Here is a 25,366-nt window from a genome sequence, read left to right on the forward strand (position 1 = left end):
TTTTGCAAAGCCTGTGCATTGTATGCTTCAGCTACTTTGACATACGTAAAGGTAAAGCATACGAGAGCTTCCACATGGAGAAAGCCCTACTAAAGGGCTTGCAGGGGCCCAACACTGATCACTGTACCCACTCCGTTGTTACTGCACAATATCAGCTCTCAAAACAGCTGAGGACGGAAAGTTTATTCGAGGTGGGATATGGACCCCCAGAAGCGTGCCTAGAAACAAAAGCTACAGGCATCTGTACAGCCATTTAGAGGAAAATCATGATCTGGGTCCTCATCAACAAAACATAAACTACTAAAATTTTCAGTCAAGCAGTCATGCACTTTTCATCAGAATAAAGTCTGTGATCTTTATAATCACTTGCTGCATCGTACTATGTCAGGTTAGATTATGCTCTGTGGTATCATGCTGTACTACAGCTGGAATGATATAACACAATGTGACCATTTAACCCACAACCTGTCACACTGTGATACACTGAAATGTGATACATAAATCAGAAACCTAGGAGAAAAAAATTCTCCTTTTGCATAAAAATGAGTTTTTTTTACTATTAAGCTCTTTTAATTCACTAGATGAAGAGGAAAGCAGTTCGTATTATCTGTCTGAACTTTGCAGTATCTGATATCTTCATACCTTCGAGGGAGACTAAATAAACATTTTTACAGTCATCAGTGCTTTCTGTTATAAAAATTACTTTCATTTATATTCCAAACAGTTACACAGGTTGTTTTTCCAATAACACAATTTAAATAATTGCATTCATTTTTCTCAATACAACTTTTAGAATTTTTTAAGGTATCTTTATTTGTTAATATGGTAAAAACGATCCTAGGTTATATTTCTTATATTAAACATATACTAGAACAAATAGATTCTGCTTTTGTAAATTTGCATTAATTTTTATTTTGATAGGCAACTATTCATTTTATACCCACACATGCTAACACAAATTCACTGATTTGCATGTTATGAGAGGTATATAACAAAATAGACACTGAATCTACAAAAGAAAGTAAATTTAGTGGTAGGCTGTGAACTTGTTCTCACTTAATTTTTCTCTGTATTAGTTTTCAGTCCTTATTTGTATTCTCATCCGTCTCCCTGATCCTGAAATTTTGTCTCTTCAATCTCTTATTAAATAGCTTTACACAGCTCCACCAGGTCTCTAGAAATGCCATAATACACCTGCTAAGAGAAAATAAAGTACTAATTATGTGCTCCTATAGCCATCTGGAATGGAAGACGGTTAAAAAGAGCTGCTGTAAAATGCTTTGAGGGAAAACTTCATACTGAAACAAAACTTTTGAAAGTCTCACTTTGTAGTAATTAGGGAGAGAAAATCAGGCATTTTAAGACTTCCACGGGAAAACAGTCTAACTAAATGAAATGGCCACTTGCAGTCATGTACAGTAGGGTAAAACATTTCAAAGGGTGAAGACATGAAAAATGGGATGGAACCAAAAAAATGGCATACTATTGACAGCATTTTGGGAATCTTTAATAAAGCTCCTTTGAAGTTTTCTAGATATAATAATAAAACAACCCAGAAAACTATACTAAGATATCGCAGACATTGAAAATCTAGGCCAACTGTCCTCTAGTTTCTATTCACCATCTAGAGTATGCTATGAATATTCCTTGAGAGGAAATGCAGCGATTTCAGCTCCTTATGCTATCAAATAATTACGTTCCAGTGCAGTAAGTACAATATCTGTCACATTCATGTGAAATGAAAGCCTCTATACAGTAGATAAAGGATTTCCCACAACGTAATACAAATTAACCTCATTAAACCACTGAACCATTCCAAAATGAGATAGCGCTTCATGAGATTCACATTTTGGGTTTGTTTCTTCTTCTAGCACAGACTTCAAAGTATGCTGCTTACTTTGCAGCAAATATTTGAGGAATTGAATGTCATTTCTGGAATCCTAAAGAAATTCATTATTCAAAACCACTGCAAACACTCAATCCTGCAATCTCTACTAATGCAAGTAACCCTTACTGAAATCAACGTGAAAAAGGACTGAAGAAAGAGACTCAGGGGCATCTATGTCTACAGACTGTGCAATTTCTCCAATAGTTACTTATAATAGTTCCAGAAGATGTAACTCTGTAATATTAGCACAACTTGGAAAAATCTCGTCCATTAATGGCAATATAATGTAATGGTAATGTAATGTAATTATCCTGTCACTTTTATAGCATTTTTCGTGTAGTGAAGTGGTCAATGGCTATCAAAGAAATCAGTATGATATTGGTACACTGAAAACTTAAGTGTTTGCAACTATGTTCCAGGAAAAAAAAAAAAAAAAGAAAAGCTAAGTAATTATTGTTCCTTATTTTATACCAGATTGAATGTGCTTAAAGGAACAGGTTTAAATATACAGAAAAAATGTTTAAATGCACAGAGTTTCTATCTCTTCTTGTTCATTCATGACAGCTTTAAATTTCTTTCCTTCAAGTTAATGAAGTTTCTGCCATATACGCACAGTGCATCTGTCAATAAATTATGGCCCTTACAGCTTTATTTGTTGCAGACCAGAAGGTCTGGAAAGGAAGGCATTATTCAAGATTAGTATTTTGCAACTCACAAATATGAATACAATGCATTTAGCATAGATACAGTGTTATACACAAATCTAACGTTAAATCAAAGAAAAGCGGTCTTCTGAATTCCAGTATTCAGAAGATCTGATCACCATTTCTTAACACTGCCACTTAAACATTCATGTTCAGTCCTGGTACCTATCTGCTAGGCCATTTGAATGTCGTCTTTGCTGAAAGTTGAGTAGGTCATGCATTAACATATACACTGGCCATTAACAATGAGGAAAAGATCGTGTTGCCATGGACTACATGAAATTAAGTCATAGACTCTATCTGTCCTCAGGCCCCAGGCTCCCTGTCATCACAGTAGCCACTGTACAAACGCAGAATGAAAAAAAGATGTCCAAAGCGAAGCTCTATTATATGATCTCTGCAAAGATGCAGGTACAGTATTTGGGTGATACCACTAAATCAATAATAGCTACTAAAAAAGGAGAATGCCTGCCCCTTTTCCCACACTTTTCATCCCTAGCTTGCATTAACACTGCCCTTTGAGGGTCCCTATGGTAAGCCAGAGATCTAGACTGGCAAACGAATATCCACATTTTCCTGTAGGGTTAGTTCTTTGCAGGTTAAGCTCCTACAACTGGCTGGATGCAGGGACTATGGAGAAGTAGTCTCAGCCAGAGAGCAGCAGCAGGAGCATGCAGCCTTGGGCACAGAGATGGGGAGCACCATCACCTTCTTCTGTGGAAACCAGTTTCTACATCAGCTTGCATGTACTGCGGGTCTGCAGTCTCACATGCAATGTCTTTATCTTATTTTAGTATATTCCAGGTAATTCCTCTGTGATCAGAGAGATTATTTAAAGTGTGCAAAGCTTTGTTTGCATGTTTCTGCACAGTTTTTTAAAGCTCTTCACAAAATCAAAGCTTTAGTTGAAACAAAAAGCAACAGATCAGCAACAAGGAAATCAGTGGAAATGTCTTTTAGTCATGAATTTCAATCCAAACTACATTCAATATTATACTGGCTTTGGCATCTTTGTCATCTTGGGTATAATCAGCAAGATGTCTCATACGAAATATACTGACCCCATCTTTCAAAAAAGTCACATAAGTACTCTTTATTCATGTAAACCTTAATCATATGAGTAATTACATTAAAACTATAATGGAACTACTTTTTTTAGTAATCACACCTGCAAGGGAAAGCACATAATATTTCAGCAGATTATCAACCTGTGTCATCCTTTTGCCTGAGTGATTAGTCAATATTCCATATCACAATATTTAAGCAAGCGGGAAGGGGGTTTGATATCAAAAGTAAGCGTGGCATTGATATCAGAAAAATAAATAAAATTAGTGGTTTGACTGTACCATTTTCCAGATTTGGCTTTAAAACACTGTACTACTGTTAAGTGGCCTGAAAAAAAGTGAGTTTTCTTTTTTGTACAGGCTATTTGCTTTGTTCATACAGATTGACATGGAAAACAACTGTATGATATCCTTCCTCTATAGTTCAGCAATTTCAATATGTCACATCAGTCTTAGGGTCACTGTAGATAGGAAGCATACAAATCAACCTGCAAAATCTCTCTCTCTCTCATACACAAAGTATTGTTGCAGTTTTTTGATAGTTTAATAAGTGTTAGTAGATGCCACATCTAAGCAATCATAATCTTATGCAGCCACAGCTAGGCCAAGATTTAAAAGCTTTCCCTGTTACAGGTCAGATAAAGACATACAAAAAGAAATATATATTCACCAATTCCTTCATTTGATTAATTCCAATATCCATCTTTTACATCCACCCGACAGCAAGTAAGGAAGAAACCAAATTTAATTTAATCAAACTCTATAATCACTGGTGGTGATACTGCTGCAGTTGTGATAATCTAAGAAGTTTTTGTTAGAGGTAAATTTTTTTATTAGATCATTCATTACTGCAATTAGGAAAAAATCAGAGAAGCTTTTGGGCATGCAAGCTTCAGGTCTGCTTGCACGAAGGGAAAATAAGGTACATCTTCATTTCTGCTTCACAGGCCAGATGGAGAACTGGCATCACAGAAGTCAGAAAAATCAGAAGTGTCTCCCCATACTAGTCATAATGTCATTACCCCCGGTATACAGTGAGCCACTGATTCTCAAAGAAATTCTACTATTGACATGAACTTTACTGAAGATGATCTTTAAAGATCTGATAAAAAACCCTTTGAATTCAATGACTTTGGGTTGATCAGCAGTTTTGGATCAGAATTTTAATGACAGTTAAAATTGCGTACTGTCAATAATAGTAGTATCTGGATTTGCATCTGAGATCTGTATTCTGATGACTGTATATAGTGCAGCTGTTCTAGTGACGGATTAAGCGATGACATATATTTCAGCTATGTGATTGAAAAATATGATAAAATAAAATGACTAAATCGTGTTTTAAACTATCATTAGAGCTATTATTTTAATGAACAGTTCATTTGCTAAGAAAGTAGTATCCAAGAAATGTAAGTATTTGTGAACTCTAGTCAAATCTGGCATCACATTGAACCAAAAACTTAATATCCTCAGAAAGGGTAAAAAATGGTTGTTTCCACATTAAGTTTTTTCTTTTGTTTCTTAACAATATCTCTGAAAATTTTAAAACATATTTAAACGACTTTTAAAATGTTAAAAATTCTCAAAACAAAACAAAATATTTAATTTAATCTGAAAGAAACTCTACTTTTTTTTTGTTGCTGTTTTTTTTCCTGTTTGGCCAGTGAACTGAAAAATCAATTACAGACACAGCAGTAACTCCTGTGTCCTCAGTGGTGACAATGAGGCATGCTATGGCTGTGGTGCATCTCAGGAAGGGCACTCACACTGCTTTATTTTCCATATGACACATGAAATACCACTGTAGAACCAGCAGGAAAAAATGATAATTTTATCTTGTCTTATTCCGTGCCATTACTACATTTCACATGACTACTTAAATAGTTACTTAGATATTTATTTCACTGACGTCATGTGCCCTCAAAACGTTAATGTAATTCAAAACCTGTGCAAAATTCAAATCAAATATCAAATTTTCCTTTGAAAAGAGAAAATTTTCCATAGACAAAAGCTGCTCTTGAAGTTTCCTGATCAATCCTTTTCCAAACACCTAGAACTGAGCATGTGATAATTACCCTCACCTTAGTATGGCAATACTAAGGAAGAAAAAAACGTCCATTCTTACCCTGGAAAAAGGCTGTGGGTAGTCACCACAGGAATCGAGTCTGGGCAGACAAGCTGGTGAAATCTCATGTCATGGCAAACGCAGGGGCAGTGTTAGGAGAGATGGGGGAATCTGGCAGAGACACGTTCCATTCTGGTCGCCCTGGACCAGTGCAATGGCCCTTGAGAGGGCAACGGAAAATCTGCTCTAAACTAGAGTGGGAGTGGGTAGAGGGATAACAACAGGGAGTGATTAGCCCCTGTGCCTGGTGGAAAACTTGCCAAGGTGAGACATCCCACGAAACTCTCTCCCCAGAACGCCTTGCAGACTTGAGAGGTATTGGACCCTCTTTGGACCCCTATTGCCTACAGGAGTATAGGAGCTAGTATGGGATGCTGAGGGAAACAGAGTTTGGGGACTCTGTAAAATTTATTATTGGACATTTTAGGGGGGTTGTGGGAATGTGTGAGATTCACTATGGGACGCTTACTGGAAGGACCAAACATGGGGAAAGGGAGAGGATCAGGATGGACTGGGGAGGAGCAAGTGTGAGAAAATAAAAGGTAAAGGATAAAAGGGGCTGGTCAAGTGTAAATGGGGGCGGGTTGGTACAACTGTCTGGCTGAGCCCTGTGCTTGATCACTGCAAGCTATATTCTCATTATATCCTATTTCTAGCTAACTTTTTTGTGCGTGAACTCTCTGCTCTGAAGGGGTATGCTTGAAAGCTAGGGAAATTCAAGCTGGACTAGCTGGTGTAAACTAAAGGATCTAATTACCAGCAGCTGGATTGGAGTCACAAACCTCAGGGACTCATTGATCCAAATGAATGCAGCTGGGGAGATTAGCACATCTGGGACCAGCTACCAGTTAGGCTGAGTGTCTAAGACCAGCTACTGGAGTGATCTATACTGTATGTGTGTACATATATATGTTTCTCTCTCCACTAGCAGATGTCAGTCCTGGAGAGCAGGAACAGGATTGTGCCATCTGTGCTGCTTGTCATGTTTGTGTGACTGTTGTGTGTATTAATGCTAGGAAAGGCTCTGTGTTTTGTCTGCATTGACCTGCGTGGCTTGCTGTTTGTGTACTGTGCGCACTGAGCGTCTGTGTGTCTTTATGTTCATTTATATACATCTAGAAAGCATACATGCTCAGCATCACTATTGGCAGAACCTGGGGATAAGGAGCCACAGCAGCCTCACATCTATTCAGCTACTGGATTCAGTAATCTTTAACTGATATGCGCATTTGAAACCTTCTGGAAAGAAGAAATAAGCAAGGAAGACAGAGACAACATTTGGCAAAATAACATTTAAGCGCCAACCTTTGCTCCTAAGAAATGTCCACAGACTGTCAGGATAATCCTCTCATATTAGAAGGGTTACCGGCGAGGTCCACAGATCAATAGCTGTAGAGAGGCACACACCAAAGCACTGCAGCGGGTCAGATAGCAGAGCTGCACTGTTCGATCAGAATGGCCCACCCCATGCCATAAAACATGCGGACCTCTTTTTTGCTTGATTTGGGGAGTGCAGTGATGTGGGCAACTCCTTCCCATTCAGATATGTCTTAAGCCCCCACAAACACATCTGACTGCCAAGGCTTTGTCATCTTATTTACTGCATTCACTTTTCTATACCTTGCATAGTTGCTATAGCTATTAAAAGTCGCTTGGTCACCTTGGGCAGTTATAAAGTCCAAAAAGACAGAAAGCACACTATAGTCTGCTTATACCATTGGAGACTGAGGTCCATTAATTTAACTTAAAAATACAGCATGGCTTTTCAGTTCTCTTTTGTTCTTTCGGGACTTGTATCCTGGAACAGGTTCTCAGGTGGATTGTTAAATAGCAGAGCTGATTGCTTGAACAGATAATTTTTGTATTGCCACCTGCAGGTAATACACACACAAAAGATCCTGCTAAATGCAGCCCCTACCAGCCTTCTTGGATTCAGAGTAGTGTTTTCTCTCCTGAGAGATCCATTCTAAAATTACAAGAGTAACTCCTGATAAGTATTTATCCTGCAGATGTTAGTCTAGCTCCTCTCATTGAGCTGCCTCTACCATGCAATTAACCCACTTAGTCCCGTTGAATGAAGGATGGTAAGCAGAGTTCATATGACAATACCATGCTGACAGCATCTCTGGTAGCCCTTAAAAACAGAGCTAATAAATGGCTTGTCACAGTCACATTGCCACGCATACTTTTCCGCACAGTGCCAAAGAAAAATCTCATCCATCAGCTTGTCTGCCAGCCACCAGTTATAGCCATCTGTGTGGGAAGACTTTTTCCCTTTTGGAAGAAAATCAAGGAAAACTACAAAGTAAGCATTCCCCCTGAGAAGAGCTCACTAATGACCCAGTGAGATCAAGCCTTAGATAGTCCCATGGCAATACCTACACACTGAAATGGACTGGAGGATTGAGTTATCTCCACTGAATGAGAAAAAGGCTTACTAGAATAACACAAGAAGCTGGGGTGGTCCCAGATGGGCACACAATCTTTACAAATATAAAACCACAGATGGAGTACTTCATGTAGAATCTCTTGGACCTGGAGAGCTTGCAGCCATCTGACTTTATCCTCCTGGCCTTACTGAGGCTAATTTTATTCAATCAATCCTTTGGCAGGAGTGAGCCACTGTTACTTAAATAAGGCTATCTCCTCTCTAAGCTAAAGCCAGGGCTTTCTTGTGCCAGTGGCTACCAACGACAGATTTATGGCAAAGTTTTAACTGAAGACACAGGAACGCAGAATTAATTTTCAGACAGCCTGAAGGGTAATTTCCCCTTTTTCAAATGATCCCATCTTAGCCTACAATCTTGCCCTCTCTGGGTCCCACTTTCAGTTTTGAAAGCAAGCAATTGCCCCCTTACAAAACCACACAGAGTTCAGAGGTGAGATTTAGGAGGAGGAAAGGTAGTGATCATCTGGGACCCTGCAGATCTTTACATGTCCACCCACTCGAACAGGCAGAGGAGAAAAGGCATCTGCACGTTTGCCCAGCCCTATCGACAAGCTGAGCTGCCCCTAGCTACAGCGCTATTTGGACCCAGCTATGGGTGCTGAGCAGAGACATGAGGCAAGTGACCACGGGTGGAACTTTCCCATCTGCTAAACAGCTGAACAGACAGGGACGACATGACAGCCATGAAGGTTTTATGCTCTCTTATGGACCAGAAACAGAGGTGAGCCGCTTTGTTTTTTGTAGGCTTCCTGCGTTTCTTCTGAGCTGCTGTAGGTTGACACCATCCACCGGACAAGCCCTTGTAGAACCAACATAAAACCACCCAGGGTGAGACACAGTTTATAAATACTACAAGAAGTCAAAAGCCCTAGTATCTCTGAGGTTGTTATCAAACATGTTAAGCAAACGATACAGTAAAGTGTGCAGGCATTTGGTAAATTAACAGTCTGAGGTTTGAGATTACTAATTATATGATTTCACAGAGAAAAAAGACCAATCCAGCTCTCAGGCACTCAAAAGAACATTTGGCACAAAGACTTATTCTCTCTTACTGTCTCTATGGGCCTTCTGCCAAATATCTCAACTCAGCAAGAAGCAGTAGCACATGTCTCAGAGCAGCCTTCAGCATCTGACAGACTACAGAAAAACCACATTTTTTCCTCTGTCTCAGTGCTTCAGAAGCTTGTAGTTTACACAGTTTATGGGGAATATGTTTCCCCTGTTTCCTTGTATCACTCTCATCATTAATCTTCTTTTCTTTCCAGCTGACCCAAATGGTTTCAGGGCACATTATACTAGATGACAAATTAACATGATTTCAGCATCAGAAAAAGAAGAAAGCTTTTCCCCACCCCCAAATATCTCAATGACCCTCTAGCACATAGCCTTCACCTACAGTAACATCTTGAGAAATGTGCGGTGTATGAGAAGTCTGTATAAAACAGTTATAGGATAACAAGGTGGAGAGGTAAATTCAATAGTCCTTTTGATCAGCTTCCAGGCTTCTCATGCTTATTAGAAAATAGCTCAAGCACCTCAGTAGACTAAAGGTGTCACTGTGGTAAGAGCAACTGAAGTCTAGGGAAGGGCAACTGCAATTTGAAGTTCAATTCATTTTTAAGCACCCGAACATAACCATGAATTTCAGTATCAAAGTTTTTATGTTTTAATCCCCTTTCCTTCTGTGAAAGATGCTTAGCACATCTTATTAACCCCTACTGAGATTCTCCAAGGTTAGAGGAGCAACAGTCCTCCAAATTTATTTGGAACCTCTTTAATAAATTCCAGAAGAAAAGAAGTTTAAAGAGAAAGTAACGACTTTCAAAGTCATCAGCACAAAGATTTTTTTCTAAGGATGTACCTGAACATCAGTTGTTTAAACAGATGACATCTGCACTGAAGAACAATTAAGCTGATTAAACTCAGAATACATTCTGTGTCAGAAGCACTTTGAGACACAACTTTTGTTATGACCTTATATAATCCAGTCAGTGAGGTCAAGCTGGACTTCTGAAAATCCTGCTAACTTCAAGATTTCTATTCTGCAGAATTTTTCAAAACATAAATTTCATAATACAGAGCCATAGTATGTTCATCTTTTATACAGAAAAGCAGTTATGTAAATGTGTGCACACAGTCTTCTATAAAGGATATTTAAATAAAAATATACCATGAGATACTGTAAATATTTTTCATTCAGCACATACATATGTAATGAAATTTAACCGAAGTTAAATTTTTGAAATTCCATATTTCCACATTTAAAAATTTTTGGTTTTTTCATTAGTTGGTTGGTTGCTTGCTTTTTTTTCATAGATAGAGTTTTAGTCAGTGTGTCAAATTTTTTCTTTTAGGGTTTGTTTTGGCTCTATTTTCCTTTGCCTTACCTATTTTCATATCTGGGTAGAATGGTATATCCGAACTGATTTAAAGCTTCTTTAAGTCTAGAATGTGTTTTTACAGTACATCACATTCCATTTTTGCAGCGCTCTAATGCATTTCTGCTTAGTCTGTTAATTAAACCAAAATATCAAATATCTGCCTCAGAATATTCCTCCCACAAACTGCAAGTGCCTATATGCATACCTGCCTTCACGAAAACTACATTAACACTTTCTTTTCTTGTCCTTTCCCACACCTGCCTTCTAGGACTTCCCTACAGTACTTCAGACTTCCCCAAATGCGTTAAGAGAAACTTTGTAGGATGTCCCAGTTCACAGTTCACCATCAGAAAGGAAGATCTTAATTTTAAGTTTCAGCTTCTTTCTGTAGAGCCCCAGGCAAGCTCTTTGAAGTGCAGAGTCAAGGGAGGAACTTAATTTAGGCCTTTAGAAAAAAAACTGCTAACAAGGCACATGTCTAGTCCTGTGAAATCCCCTCTTTTAGAACAATGTCCCCTGCTACAACCTTCCCTGTACATTATTGATTCCATATAAATAGCAAGTCTCTAACCCATAGGCATGATGAATCAATAAGCATCTAGACAAGAGTCTACGAACTGCATGGCCTGGGAAGAAACTGGCTATTCTTCAAGAAGGAGGAAAAGAAGGCACTTTTCAGCAAACAAAAAAGAGGAGAAACTGGCAGGAGAACCATTCAGGACTGTGCAATCGAAAGTATTTTTCCTTAAGGGTCCCCAGCAAGCAGAAACGTCTGAAAGTATTGCTTGCTGAACTGGTATCTTATAAGACGCTCCTAGCAGACTCCCTAGCACTTGCTGCTGAAGGAACTCTGGTTAATAGAAGCTGTTGATAGGAAAAATAAACATCACTCTCATTGCTACCCAAAGTCAGAAGCTGCAAACATATCACAATTCCCAGAACTCCGTAAGCGTGCTTTAAAAAATTATCAGGTAATGAAAGCATCTGAAGTAATCCACACCTTCAAGAGAAACCTATTAAAAACTAAGGTATAGAGAAAGAAATTATAATTGTACAGGGGTTTTTTTAGAGAATGAGGACATCGCTTCATGCTTGTTATTTTACCCTCTGTCTCGACAGAAGCTCACACATTGCTCCTAGGGACCCTGTCAAGCTGAAATGGATGTAAGCGGCACAGGCCAACCCATGACTCCTCCTGGCTGCTGCCCTTCCAAGGAATAAGCCAAGCACCACATGTGTCCAAGCTGTTGCTGAGAGGCCAGCGCAGAACGCTGCGGACCTCTCTGTGCAGTGGGCGTCCAGCACTATAGAAAGCTAGCCTGGACCAGAATGTGAGTAAATTAATTTTACATTAACCCATACAGGTCACATCTCCTGCACTGAACAGGAGACTCTCAGATCTGCCAATCATCCATGCCACGGAGCAGGAGGAAGGCTACGACACCTTGCTGCGTCCTGCTGCTGCTGCTGCTGAAAGGGGTGGTGAAGGCACCACCTTCAAGCAAGGCAAGCTTCACTCCCCCTCAGCAGGTCCAGCTCCCTCAGCCTCTCCTCTGCCATGTTACCCACCACCCAGATACACCCTTCTCTCACAAGACCCACTGCAATGCTGCCTCAAACACTGGGAACAAAGAGCCCTCCAAGTGTCAGTGTCAAAGAGACTGCTGTGGAAAAGGGAGAGACTGAAAAGGTACCCATAATTCTCAGGTATTTCTTACCACTGTGCCACTATGAAGGGGTGAGGGGGAAAATGAGAGGGGTGGACCCTAAGGAAGTAATTTAAGAAAATTTAAAGAAACAGAAGGTCAAATTTTGATTCAAAGGTTGCTATTCAGAACTCATAAGGAAGCACTTAATGTATAAGCAAATTACCATGTGCACATAAAATGCCAGTTTCTATATACTAGTTGTACATATTTTTATGGTTCCATATTCTTTGATCATTTTGATACTTTAACATAGGATTTTCGTCATATTAGAACCTCTAAACTGCAAGCCTCAGATCACTGAACAGTTTGAAGTTGATTTAAATGACTGGAAAACCAATAGTTCAATAAGCAATTATTATCTGTGGGCTACTTAACATATACCTCTTTCAAAGTCCCAAGTATGAAGCAGAAAGTCATGTATGGTATATATAGTACAGTGTATACAGTGTCTTGCACAGTGCCTAATAATGTGTCATAACTGACAACAGAAGAGTTGGTTATTTATAAATATTCATAGTCTCTTTTCAAGGTTAGATCAAACTTATGGGGAAATAACCAACTACCCACAGTTCTTTAGGAGTACCTATACTGACTCACAACCAATACTTTTACTGCTTTATTTCTTATATCCACGCTGGAAAAAAAATAGATGAGCGCTAAAAAACTGTCCAGGTCGGTGGCACAGATATGTTCTGAAGGGAGCCAAGCGCAATCTTCCTTAGCCTGTGGAAGACTGTCACAAAACAAGGATTGCCTTCCGCTTCGATTCACCACTTTAAAAAGCTGAGGAGCAAAGGATGGACTGTAGGATTTGACAGAATACCATTCATGAGATACCTTGTCTGATCGCATATACAAAACTAGCGGGACTTTTATCTTCACCGGGGTCACAAGTCAGTGAAATCTTGAGAATAATCTTAGCACATATCCTCCAGGTGCATCTGTAGTGAGCAGAGCATTGTAGAACAAAATAAAAAGATGGGGAAATCAGAAACTGAATATGCAGCCAGAGTGAGCGAGCCTTTCCAGGCTACAGTGGGACAGCCTTGCTTTAGCAGCTATTTCTTTATGTCAGAGTACTGCACTGACTGCGAGCTATATTACAACCAGGAACTCCTTCTAAGGAGCAAAAACCACAACATAGAAATAAATATGGACACTGTGCATTACCTGTTATTTCACACAGAGCTACTCTGATATTTGTGGTTGGTGACTGCTCTTCATTGGGATGATTAGTTTTGTAAATATGCTGCATAATATGGATGTTAGCTGATTATTTCTGATAACCTGTGTCACCTCTTCCAGGGAGTGGTACGCTCAGCCACGTTTCCTTTCCACACAGGCATTTTTAGAGTCTAGCAATATGCATGCTACATGAACGTGCTGTCACTTGAGTGAACAGAAACCCAATTTGTCAGTAACACATGTAAGGTTCAGACCTTCAAAAATAATGCACAGCAGCATCTGCAAACCCGCAGGCTGAAAAGACTGTTAAGGGTTTAATCCCTGCTTATTTTCATCAAGTATTATATACATGCATACATACATACATATACAACCATGCACACATAAGAAAGTGTGGAAGGAGCCACAGGTTAAACACAGCAATACATCTTAACATTTTCATTCACTTTCTGAATCTTTAAACCGTCATTTATTATTTTGCTATAACATCTAAAAGAAAGTGATGTTTTCTCTATGTTCTACAAAAGCAAAGACACATGTCACCGCAGCCTGGATAATCTGCAGCTTTGATGTCTAATCTAACAAGCCGTCCCTGTGCAATCAATGCAGAAGCGGAGAGAGAAGCATCTCCCAGAAAGTAATACAGCCCACCAATTTTAGTTACCTGTTTTGGGACAGGAAGAATCATCCTCAGCTCACAGTCCTCCCTCGAGCTTATAGGGAGAACAGATGAGCAGGTACACCTAAGTTTTAGGTGGGCAAGATTAGATCCTTCCCTGAGCGACCTGGGTTTGATCTGCAGTGAGGCAAACCCCTAACAGAAAGAGCTACATCAGCGGAGACATGAATTTGCTCTTGACTCAGTCTCTGGTTAGTCATTTCTTTTGGGAGACTGACCCCATGAGAACCTGGCATTACCACAACACTGAAACATGCCAAAAAGGTCACTGCTATATGAATGCTTATATGCTGGACGGATGTATGTGTATAACTAAAACAAGTTAGAATATATCCACTGATTTGTCCTTCCCTGCAAAGTTGACCTCTAAGATCTCAGACGTTTGCCAGGACTCAGCCGAGGGGTGACACTGAGGACCAAATATAACACTAAAGACAAAGGAAGATGCAAAAGGATATTTGAGGAAAATACTCCCCTAGCTATTATTTCGGGAGCTTTTAAATGCTACCTGTTAGGGCAGCAGCATTTCTAGGCAGATTTTCAAAGCTCTGTTTATACAGCGAACTTTCTCCTTCAAAGAAAAAAAACTGAATTTAGAGGACTCAGACAGATTTCTTGGATTTAAAATATACCACTGTTCATTTCCTCACTGTAGACAATTCACTTTAATAAAGGGATACAGAAAGAGTCTGAAGTTTATAAATTCCACTCTGCAGCTGTAAAATAACATTTCCACACGTTTCCTGAAGGTTTTCTGTAAGAAAGCAATCTCATGTTTCCCATCTCTCCTCTTTAATTATCATTTTTTTCTAAGCACAAAACTAGATTTCAGACAAAAGAATAAATTTTTGGGAAAGCTTTTCTGGCAGCCAAGATCAGGCTGATAAGTGGGGTTTTTACATTTTTTTTTTTTCCCTATACCACTGTTTAGCTCAGGAGCAAATTACCATGATGATAGTTTTAAAGGTGAGCTCTTCACAGGAGTTATTGTATATACAGGTTAAATAACACTCATTAGACTGAGTTATGTTTGAAGGAGGAGGCAAGAATTAAACTTGAGGAAGGTATTTGTTTAAGAAAATTAATTATTTTAGAAGTACTTTCAGTACCCAATGGACTACCATTGCTTATGTCAAAAAAGATAAAAAAATAATAATGAGGGTAAAATTTGGCCCATCACGAAATAAACCACATGAACAAGAAAAAATAAGAGTATGATTTTAAAAATACCATTTTCATGTTCCCTTCAGACTACTGTAATTGAGCTTTCCTCTTACTTTCTGCTATAAATTCAAGTTTTAAATGGACATAAAACTTTGATATTCTATTAAAGAAGATCTTAACCCAAAATAATTAAAAGATTTTTGTGTTTTGCTATTTCCAGAAATAGCTGACTGATTCTGAACGTTTCTTTGGCACTCGTATAACTAAAGAACAGCTGTTCTAGAATATGGCATTTTTACAGGCAATAATATGCACTGGTCCTTCTGCTATTTATTTTTTAAAAAGAAAATTAAAAATGACACTAGTTTAAAAATTCTTTCTTTTTCTCTAAAATTTATGGTTTATTTTAGCTTTGTAAAGTATAGTGCACCTACTTCATCTTTGACAGTTGAGTTCGTTTCTTCAGCCTTTTCCCTCTACGCAAGCTGTTTTTCAGAGCAAGCCCAGAAAAATGGAATAACAGTAATGTGACAGAAAGAGAGTGTGAAATATCTACTGACCTTACATCACTTAGCAGAAAATCAAGTCTTATGATGTAAAACAAAGATTGGAAAGTCAAGAAAGGCATGAGATAAGGCTGGTGAGCGCTGTCTTTGCACTGGTTTAATGGGGTTCCCCCTCGTACCTCAGGGAGGACTTTTTAGCTGTCTACATCCCATCCCACATTCTTCTCTAAACATTAGACACGTTGTTAAAGGTATGGCCACAAGGCCAGGCCTGACGGCATGGCATACCAGCGGTCCCCAGAGAGCAGTTCCCAGGGCAGGTGTAAAGAGTAAAGGAGTCCCTGTGCTCTTCTAAGCTATACTATGGATAGGAGTGGCATAAGTAGGATGAAAGTTTAATTCTCTCCTCAGCTGTTTCCAGGGTATAACCTCTGCAGGATGCTCTTTGTCTCCTGCAACCCACCTCTTCAGTATGTTACGTATTGTAATGGTGAAGGACAAAATATGAGAAAAATTGGATTATATTCTTATGGTAGACAAGCTTTATTTGGATTTTCCCATGTTGTGGAAATCTGAAAAAGTAAATATAGGCGGCACGGAAATCATCCTTTTCTTCTCCTAAAGTGCTTTTGAACCAAAACTAGGAGGAGGAGAGAATTACACAGCCTTCATAGGCACAGTGTGCCACAACATGTAACAAGATGGCACAATACTACTCTTCCTCCTTCCTTATATAAACTTATGTCTTCTCTCAGATACAGCTATATTCGCGCTTAATATCTCTGGCAGATGTTCTGGGGTGAATGAGGCAATTAAGAATCCAAATTTCCCATTTCTTCTAGATTTCTGATTTCCTCAATATTCACTCACTCAAAATATATTTACTTTTCACTCCATGGTGTAAAACTGCCTAGCACACTTTTTGGGTTCCATTTCACAAATTTTCTACAGCTAATCTGACACATGCCAATGCATCTTAGATGAAAGTTTAGCCCTGGTAGTCTATTGGTAGTAAATTTACATAACGTAACAAAATCAAGCAAAGTCTTAAATAAAAATTTCACCTTAAAATCCTTGCATTTTGTTGTGCTTACAACTACAATACTATCTGCCATTTCCCTTTTTTTTTTTTTTAATTTATGTTTGGCCTTCATCAGCCTTTCAGCTCACTGAATGAATCTGATGCTGTTTTCAGTCTTTTCTACAAGTGACTCTTTTCCCTGAGATTGTATCACAGGCTTAACTGATCTGTCCCTGCTCCCCTCTCATCAGACCTGTAGAACTGGGTTCAAATTCAGGATGCAGAACAACGCTGAACCCCCCTGCAACTCAGCCAGCCTTCTAGGAGCCCTAGCTCTTATCTCACCCTCGCTGCTGGAGCACAGACTCAGCTGAACCAGTCTGAACAACCTGGACCTGCAAATCCAACGGCACAATGCACCCAAGATTAGTGTTCGTCTTAACAGAACACTTTTCTCAGGTATAACCTTTCCACAGCTCTGCATTCACCCAGAATACCCCACGTATTCAGCTTTATGCTTCAGTCATTCAAGGACACTTGATGTTGAAGCCAGAAGCACTTTGCAAAAGGAATTCTAAGTCTATTGCATTTACTTGAGAACAATTTGAGTACAAGAGTTATACAAATCTATGGGGAAAAAAAGAACAAGACAGACTTGGCAGCTCCTGCCTCAGCCTCCTCATCACTACAGAAAGAATTCTTATTCTGCCTGGTAAAAGAAAGCTGCACAAAGCAGACTACTCTTCTATGATTTTCCTACCTTCTGTCATCTAAAATCCCAAGCCAGCCAACCTTTTCCACCAGGTATTCCATACCTTTGTTCTCATTTACATGAAGAAGTGATTTTTTCTTGGCCACAGTCACCTCTTTTTCAAAAGGTATTCCCACACTTTAAGGTTAAGGAAGGTTAATTTCAGTGTTATCCCTCTACAAATTTCAAGGATTCTTCCTGAGAGTTTCTGTGCATTTTAGTTCAACAAGGAGATGAAGAGCAAAGGTGCCAAATCCAGGTTTTACAACCAAAACTTTTTTCATAAAACAAAATGGCATTTGCAGAAACGATATGCAGATATAAATGAATCTATCACAGACCAAATTCCATCAACTTCTGAAATGCAACATTAGATTCCATTTGAATAGCAGCAGTAAAATAAGAACTTTACAGTTTTATTTGGGCATTATGACTCTGCAACAGGAGAAGAAAGTTCCAAAAGGCTTTCAATAGTTTGCAAGCGCCTTAATATATGAATTCAGGGAAGTATCCACATTGTCTACTTTTGGGAATCTGAGTTGCAATTCAGAGCACTTAGACTGAAAGCCTGAATTCCCACTCTGTGAAAGAAAGGAGTTCTGAGAGGGTGTTTCAGAGCACCTAAGTGAGATAGATGCCCAATCCAGATATCGTGAAAAATCCCTTGAGTCTTCAGTTATTTTTGAAAAGCACCCAGTGTTTTGTGCAGCTCCCATAAATAAAAGATAAGCATTTTAAAAACACTGAAAAGATCCACAACAAGCTATTTCATTAGTGATGAGTTTACATTTCTCTCTTTCATCCAGGTCCCCCATATCTTTGCATGCATATGCATGCATTTATGCATGCACACAGACAGGCTTTGCTGCTTTGGAGCTGTTGTTTTGTGTAGCTTGGGCTCAGACCTAGCCCCTGATTTTCAGAACAGATGACACTCGTTCATGAATCCCCACCACAGTGAAGACTATCTTAAGGAGTATTAAAATGGTGAAACCCTCCTCCTCCCCCACCCCCTCAACAGAATTATAAACTTTGATTCAGGAAGGAACTTTATAGATCACAACCCAAAAGCACCTAAAGGATTTTTCTTCTGCTGTTCCCCAAAATAGCTGTCTGTTTCTGAACATGTCTTTGGCACTTGTATGACTAAAGAGACGCTGTTCTAATGTATGATATTGTACAAGCAATCACTTATACCGGTAAACAGTAAATTCAGTGTATAGTGTTAAGGGAGAAGGGCATAGTCTTTAGACATCCTCAGCAGAAAATTAATGCAGACGAAAATTGGATTAACATATCCCCCAGATGCTAGAGAAATAATCTCCAATTGGGATTAAATTTTCCAAGCGCAAATGTCTCAGCTTTCTGTCTCTGGATATGTAAAATTCCCTGAGTAGGATGATATAACAGGGGTGTGCGATATATTCCAGCATATGCATGGGGCAGTCATATGAGTTCAACAGTATGTATGGAAAGTATGTTGGAAAGCCTGAAAGGCGGTACAGAAAACCTTAAGATCAGCCCTGGGACATGCATCCTCTGTAAGTGAAGCCAGTTCAAGAATTAAAAGTAAAGTTTTCCCTAACCCTGTTATAACAGTAATTTTATGTACTAGGATACTCATAAGGATTGAACTCAAATTTTAATCTGATATCAACTCACTATGTTAGACCTATAAAAATGATATAACAATCTTACATCTTGAATTTGGAGAAAACGGTAATATAAGAAATATTCAGATTTTTCTTTTCATTGATATTCCTGTTTGATATTCCCAAACATTAATAAAATTTTAGGAGAGTTTCTCTGAGGAAGAAGGTTATCACACCTGCAGAGAAATATTTTTGGTTTCTCCACCAAAGAAAGCTGGTTTCAGAGTCTCAGACCAAATTTTGTACTAGTCATGGTCTTCCTGAATACCTAAAGGTAAATCTATATGAAAGGTCATTCCTACTATCTAAACTCCGAAGACATCAGAAAACTCAGACACTGCTCATCTACAGTGCATGTAAAATTTCAAGGCTAGACAAACTTCAACCAAAAGTCACACTCAGAGCTTTCATGCACATAAGGAGTCATGCTTTTGGAGCAACTCTGTAGTTTCTTGTTATCAGCATTAAGTATTTGTATCAAACAGACAGAGAATGGCATTTCCTAGAAAGGTTCTATTTGTGTGCACTCCCTCTGCTATTTACCATTAAAAACTTTTAATTATTTTCCCAAGTATTTGCAGTTCCTGTACTATGTATTGAAACCATCCTCTTTAAAGTCACTGTAGCCAATACAGCCAATGAGTAAAGATATTTTCAGAAGGGGGCAAGGGGCTGGGGAGTGGGCACAGGCACCCATAGCAACCCCATCAGCACAGTGTGGTATGGCACCCTGCTTCATGTGTGATAAGTGTCTCTGAGTCACTAAAGAATCCTCCTCTTCCTTTTTTTCTTCTTCCCAGGGAGCATCACACCTGCATCTGACATTGATCTCTTTCCTTTTCTACTCTAAGAAAACGTTGATCTGAGACATTATCTATGACACGATATATATTTAGGCAAATGATAAACTTAGAGTATAACTATCAACCCAGAAAAATAATATTTTCAATCTGAAAATGTTAACAAAAATATGAATTCCAATCAACATTAATTCAAATTAATGTTCCATATTAATTTAGCACGTAACAAGTTAATGAAACAACAGGAAAAATTCTGATAATCAGTTTCAAGAAAATGGTGCCATTAAAACAAGACTAATTGAATGAGGACAACTACCTACAGGCTAAAAAATTTTTCATATTATTTTTATGGGTTTAGTCAAAATTGTGGCATCCTAACACGAGCGCTCTATTTTCTTAAGTTTAAGAATAAAGGAATCTAATCGCATGCATTATTTAGAATACAAGACAAATCAACAGCAGTAATTTTAAACCAAAAATTATGAAACTGGAAAAGTAGATCTTATTCCAGAATTAGGGACATGCCAATATGTTTAGTCAGGCTAGGAAGAAGTAACAGCAGGATAAACATAACATCATTTTTTTCCAGTCCTAACATCTTACAATATTTTTCTAACAAAAATCAAGGGAATGCTTAATCTTCCACAATGAAAATCAGCTAAAGAATTTAATCTTGCTGACTGGTGAGCTAGCTAGTCAAGGGAAAGTAATATTACTAACAAATGGAAGCACTGAAAAATATTTAAAAATCTGACATTTCTAACTTTAAAATCAACTAAGTCTACAGCTTTTACAACAGTCTAATCTTTTATACAATCATTTCCTTGTCCACTGCAACAAAAATTCTGCATGTATGAGGAAGAGATCCTATGTACTTATTCATGAAAAGTTAATAAAAATTTGACATTGGGACTACAGGACCAAGCCCAAAATAAAGAATTTTTATGTACTTCTTTTTTATTTGTCCTAGAAAAATATCAAGAAACTATAATTCTTGCCAAACAGAAATATTTTTTAATTGATCAATGTAAAGGAAAATGCATGGTACTCTACTGGAACTCTCCACCTTCTCTCTCCACGGCTGCCTTATGGACAATAAGTTTAGTCCTCAAGGTGGCAATGGGAACAGGTGCAAAATAGCAAGGCAACCATTTACTGTGATGGAACTAGCAAGGCAGAGAATAAAGGCGTAACTCTGCTGTTCTCTTGATTGTACCCATGTCCCACAGAACCATCACAGCTACTGGCATCTTGGCAATAGCAGAGAATTATTTTCTTTTATAACCTGGCCGAAGGCCAAAAAGTGTTATCTACTGAATTCTAACGTATTGTATTAACATTTTAGATTGCAATGACAGATATTGGTATGAAAGTGTTTGACTGTGTTCTATTTTATCTTCAAGCAAATGGCAACTTTGGGATCAGGTTCTGATCCTGACATAGCTGAAACTTTCAATTAATGCTGAAGCTAGATAAGAACATCTAATAGCTTTCTTCCCCGTGCCTGGTAAAATCATATTCCTTTGTTTCTATATTTAAACATTAATTACACCCAGAATTAAGTTTGTGAAAGCTGCAGACAAAGCTTTCTCATTTAAGAGAATCTATCTCTGCGCCAAACTTCCACGAGAGATAAGATTATCCATGTTTCAACACATTTAGCAAATCTGCAAAAGGTTTTGAAGAAACAGGACTGACAGACCAACAAGAGAAGAATGGATGCCTCTAGCCAATATTTTGACAGACCCCATAGCATTCTCTGAGCCTCATCTAGTACTCATAAGATATCCACACACATTTCTATGCTTGCTTGCAACTTTCTCCATCTAAATATTAGACGATTTTCTCCTGTCAGTCAAGAACCCGGAAATACACAGAATGACTCTTACACACTTTGATAGGCCCACACATCCAGAAGATGCACGTTGAATAGACAAAATTTACCCATGGGATCAGATGTCTCACAAAATACTATAGTACAGACACTTAAAAAAAGCTCATACTGATGAAGCAATGGTACTGCTGCTGCATACCTTTTATATTATAGAACATATCGTGGAAGTGGGAGATCCACATTCGATGCCCTCTGAAGAGGTTCAAACTGCATTTCTTGTGTCCCCAAAGAATGTCATTACCTCCAACAGGACTCCCTCAAGAAGGAAGGAGAACAAGAGGGAACGTGTTGCTATCTAGTGGTTAAACCACTTAGCTGGAAGGCGAGAGTTCTTTGACCTGGTTTTTGTCCTCTGCACCAAGAACCAGTTGTCGGTTTTAACATTTAATGCAAATACCATCTATTTCTGCTTTATGAAAGCTGCATTCTACACAGTGAAAAATCTTCAACAGAAAGGGCAAAAGTACAGGCAAAGCTTCAGCAGGACTTTGAATCCAAAGTCATTATTATATAAACTAGACAAAAACATATTTTAAGACAGAGAAAACTCAGTGGTGTGGAGTAAAGCCGAAAAGAAATAAAAAAAGCCTGTAAACAAATCTGCCCTATGTGAGCATATGAGATGGGTTGTCCTATCCAAGGCTGCCCTCAGACCAGAAACCCCACACATAGTCACCTCTGGCTCCTTAAGACCCTTTTTTTGCATCACTTCTTAAGCCTAGCTGTTTGTCTGCTCATTGATCTTCACAGCAACCACCCAGTCTTTGCTCTTGCTGTAGGCTTCTTGCAAGCTGGTCTCTCTCCTCTTCTACGTGACCAAACATGCCCTCAGGAGGCTTTCTCCCAGCCCACTCAAGACGGTTTCACTTGGTCTGTAGCAAGCAGTCAGCACAAGGCAAACAATCGTTCTTCCACTCTGCTGCTTCACATTTAAAATATACAGCAAACAGCAAATCAGGAAGACAAATAATCAGAACTATTCATCAGCACTACAAAGCTTCTCCACTTAGGTATCACCTTTATTAAACTTCCAAGGTACATTTACCCATGCTTGTAATACACAGTACTCCTGAGGATAAAGTTGTGTCCAGGGAGTGCAAACTGGTACTAGATGTTAAATAATATCTGTGCGGAGTGTGGAAGCACATGCATAGTAATAGAGTTACACCTAGGTGGCTAGATGAATGTCAGAGGATAGCTATAGGAAGAAAGTTTGGCTAGGAGAAACTCCATTCCAAGAGTCAAAGGATCAACTAACTGCATCTTTAAAGCACAATTCACACCACTAAGAGTTTGAAAATCGTCACACAAGATTCACTGCACGCCACAAGTCTCTTGTGCTGCTCTAGTGACGCAAAGGAGCAATGAATATGGCATAACTAAGCCATTAAGCCATCTAAGCAGCTGTCCTAACTCACTATTGAATTTTGCCCCTTGTGCGTGAAACGGGTATGTGGGCTTTAAGGGAATGCACCCAGTCCATTACCATACCTTTTTAAAAAGTGCTACATTAACTCTCCTCACAACAAATCAGTTCCACAGTCCAGAGGGTCAGGTAGAGCTGGCAGCCTGTCATGTGCCGATTCACTGCAGCGCTAGCATCACTGCATTTGCTAAGGATGCCCCCACAGAGGGCTAGAAACAGGCAGATGGAAGTTGTACCTCCCCATCCATCTCCTGTGGCTGAGTCCTTCCACCTGCACTCCAGAACTAAGCGTAGTACTGCCCATACTGGCCTATCGTATCACCTTCGATTAAGTTTGTTCGTTATTAGGAGATTATGTTCTTTAAAAGAAGCTTGCCTTCTCAAAAATACACATATGGGACTTCCATTAGAATAGGTGGAGGCTTGTTCAAGGCTAGGAGCCTTTTGGTCCATTTCCCTAATACAAAACAGGACAAATCTAGACATTAGATTTAAAAGGTCTTTCAGAGCAAACAGAAATTATGAGTCATTCAAAGATACTTGTAGGATAGGTATTATTTTAACTATATACAGGATAAAATAAGATGCCTAGAGGCAATGATTATAATCAAAACACAATTCTAGCTTAGTTCCACAAAGACTTAACGTTTTTGGCCAGTTCCTTAGGCCTTCCAGGACTGTCTTATTTGTACTCTTTTCACAAAATGAAAGAGATCTTGTGATTAGGGAAGAGAACAACCACTAATGAAGGTCTAGCTAAATCAAAAAAACACATCAGAACCACTTGAAAGCAGGAGCGTGTTACTGCTACCATTGGGTTTCTTGCTTCATTATCACCATACCCATTCCCAAATTCCAGGCACGTGTGTGGCACGGGCTATGTCCCACTTCGCAACACTGTTATCAGCAGTGTTCCTGCCCCAGCAAGGCACCTGAGAAAGGCAAATGTATGCAGAAGGGGTAATCTAATTGAAAAGAATAATCTCCTGAGACTGAACTATTCTCTTATTTCAGTATGTCTGGAGAAAAGGGTGCAAACTAGCTTTATTTCTTTCAATGGGGTAGTAATACCAAATACTATCTTTTAAATAGCAGCCTCCGTTGACTATCTCACTGGGGCTGAAGGTGGGAATTTGAGTGAAATTTCACCACTGTTCATCTGATTCTTGTTCAGATCCTCTTCCTGTCATCATTTTAACAGCCACAGAGGCTTAGCTGCTCTTTTTTCAGCTGGGCTTCAGCTACTCCTCTGCAAGGAGGAACCAAAATTCATTTGCTCCTTATGAATAGTAAGACATTTCCTCAAACTTCTATCTAATTTAGTGCAAATCCACAGGCTAGTAGAAGCAGCAATTCCACATCAAAAAAGCATACAGAGTTTCCAACACTAAAACTTACACCCAAGCCCACTAGCCGTCATATGCCTGCGGTCGGACATTTGTTATAAAACCTTACACACTAACTGCAGTCTCCTCAAAAATCTTTGTACAGCATGGTGAGCTAATACAGAGTAAGACTGCACTTGAAAAAAAAATTGTTTTAACTGTGTAATCAGCATCAGCTGAGTAATTTCACCTTCTGAGTTTTTGCGCATTTTTTTAAAATGAAAAGAAAATATCAAGCCTCATTTAGTAAGTCCAAAAATTGTCAATTGCTTTATTTACCTACTGGAGTGATTTCTGGTGGAGTAACAAATTTCTTCTGGAAAGCATACATTCATGATTAGCAGTATTTTTGGGTAACTGTCCAAGGATTTAAAATTCATTATAAAGTTTGTTTGTTTTTTGATTCAAAATCATCCTTAATTTTTTTAGTTAGATCACTTCATGGCATTATGAATGTAAAAAAAAAAAAAAGAACAAAGAAAACTTTTAGTAATCACAAAAAGCTCAAAGAAATCCTAATTCTGAGAGAGTGTTTAGTTGTAGGGTAAGAACTGCATCTCACAGCAGCCTCTTGTCAAAAAAGAGA

General features: G+C 38.7%; 1 protein-coding gene across 6 annotated transcripts in view; it reads right to left on the bottom strand.

Annotated features, from left to right (window-relative positions):
• The window catches only part of TAFA2 (TAFA chemokine like family member 2), a 201,668-nt gene that overhangs the window by 26,443 nt on the left and 149,859 nt on the right, over nt 1–25,366 (bottom strand). The window lies entirely within an intron of this gene.

This window comes from Struthio camelus, chromosome 1, assembly GCF_040807025.1.
Source record: "Struthio camelus isolate bStrCam1 chromosome 1, bStrCam1.hap1, whole genome shotgun sequence".
Lineage (NCBI taxonomy): Eukaryota > Metazoa > Chordata > Aves > Struthioniformes > Struthionidae > Struthio > Struthio camelus.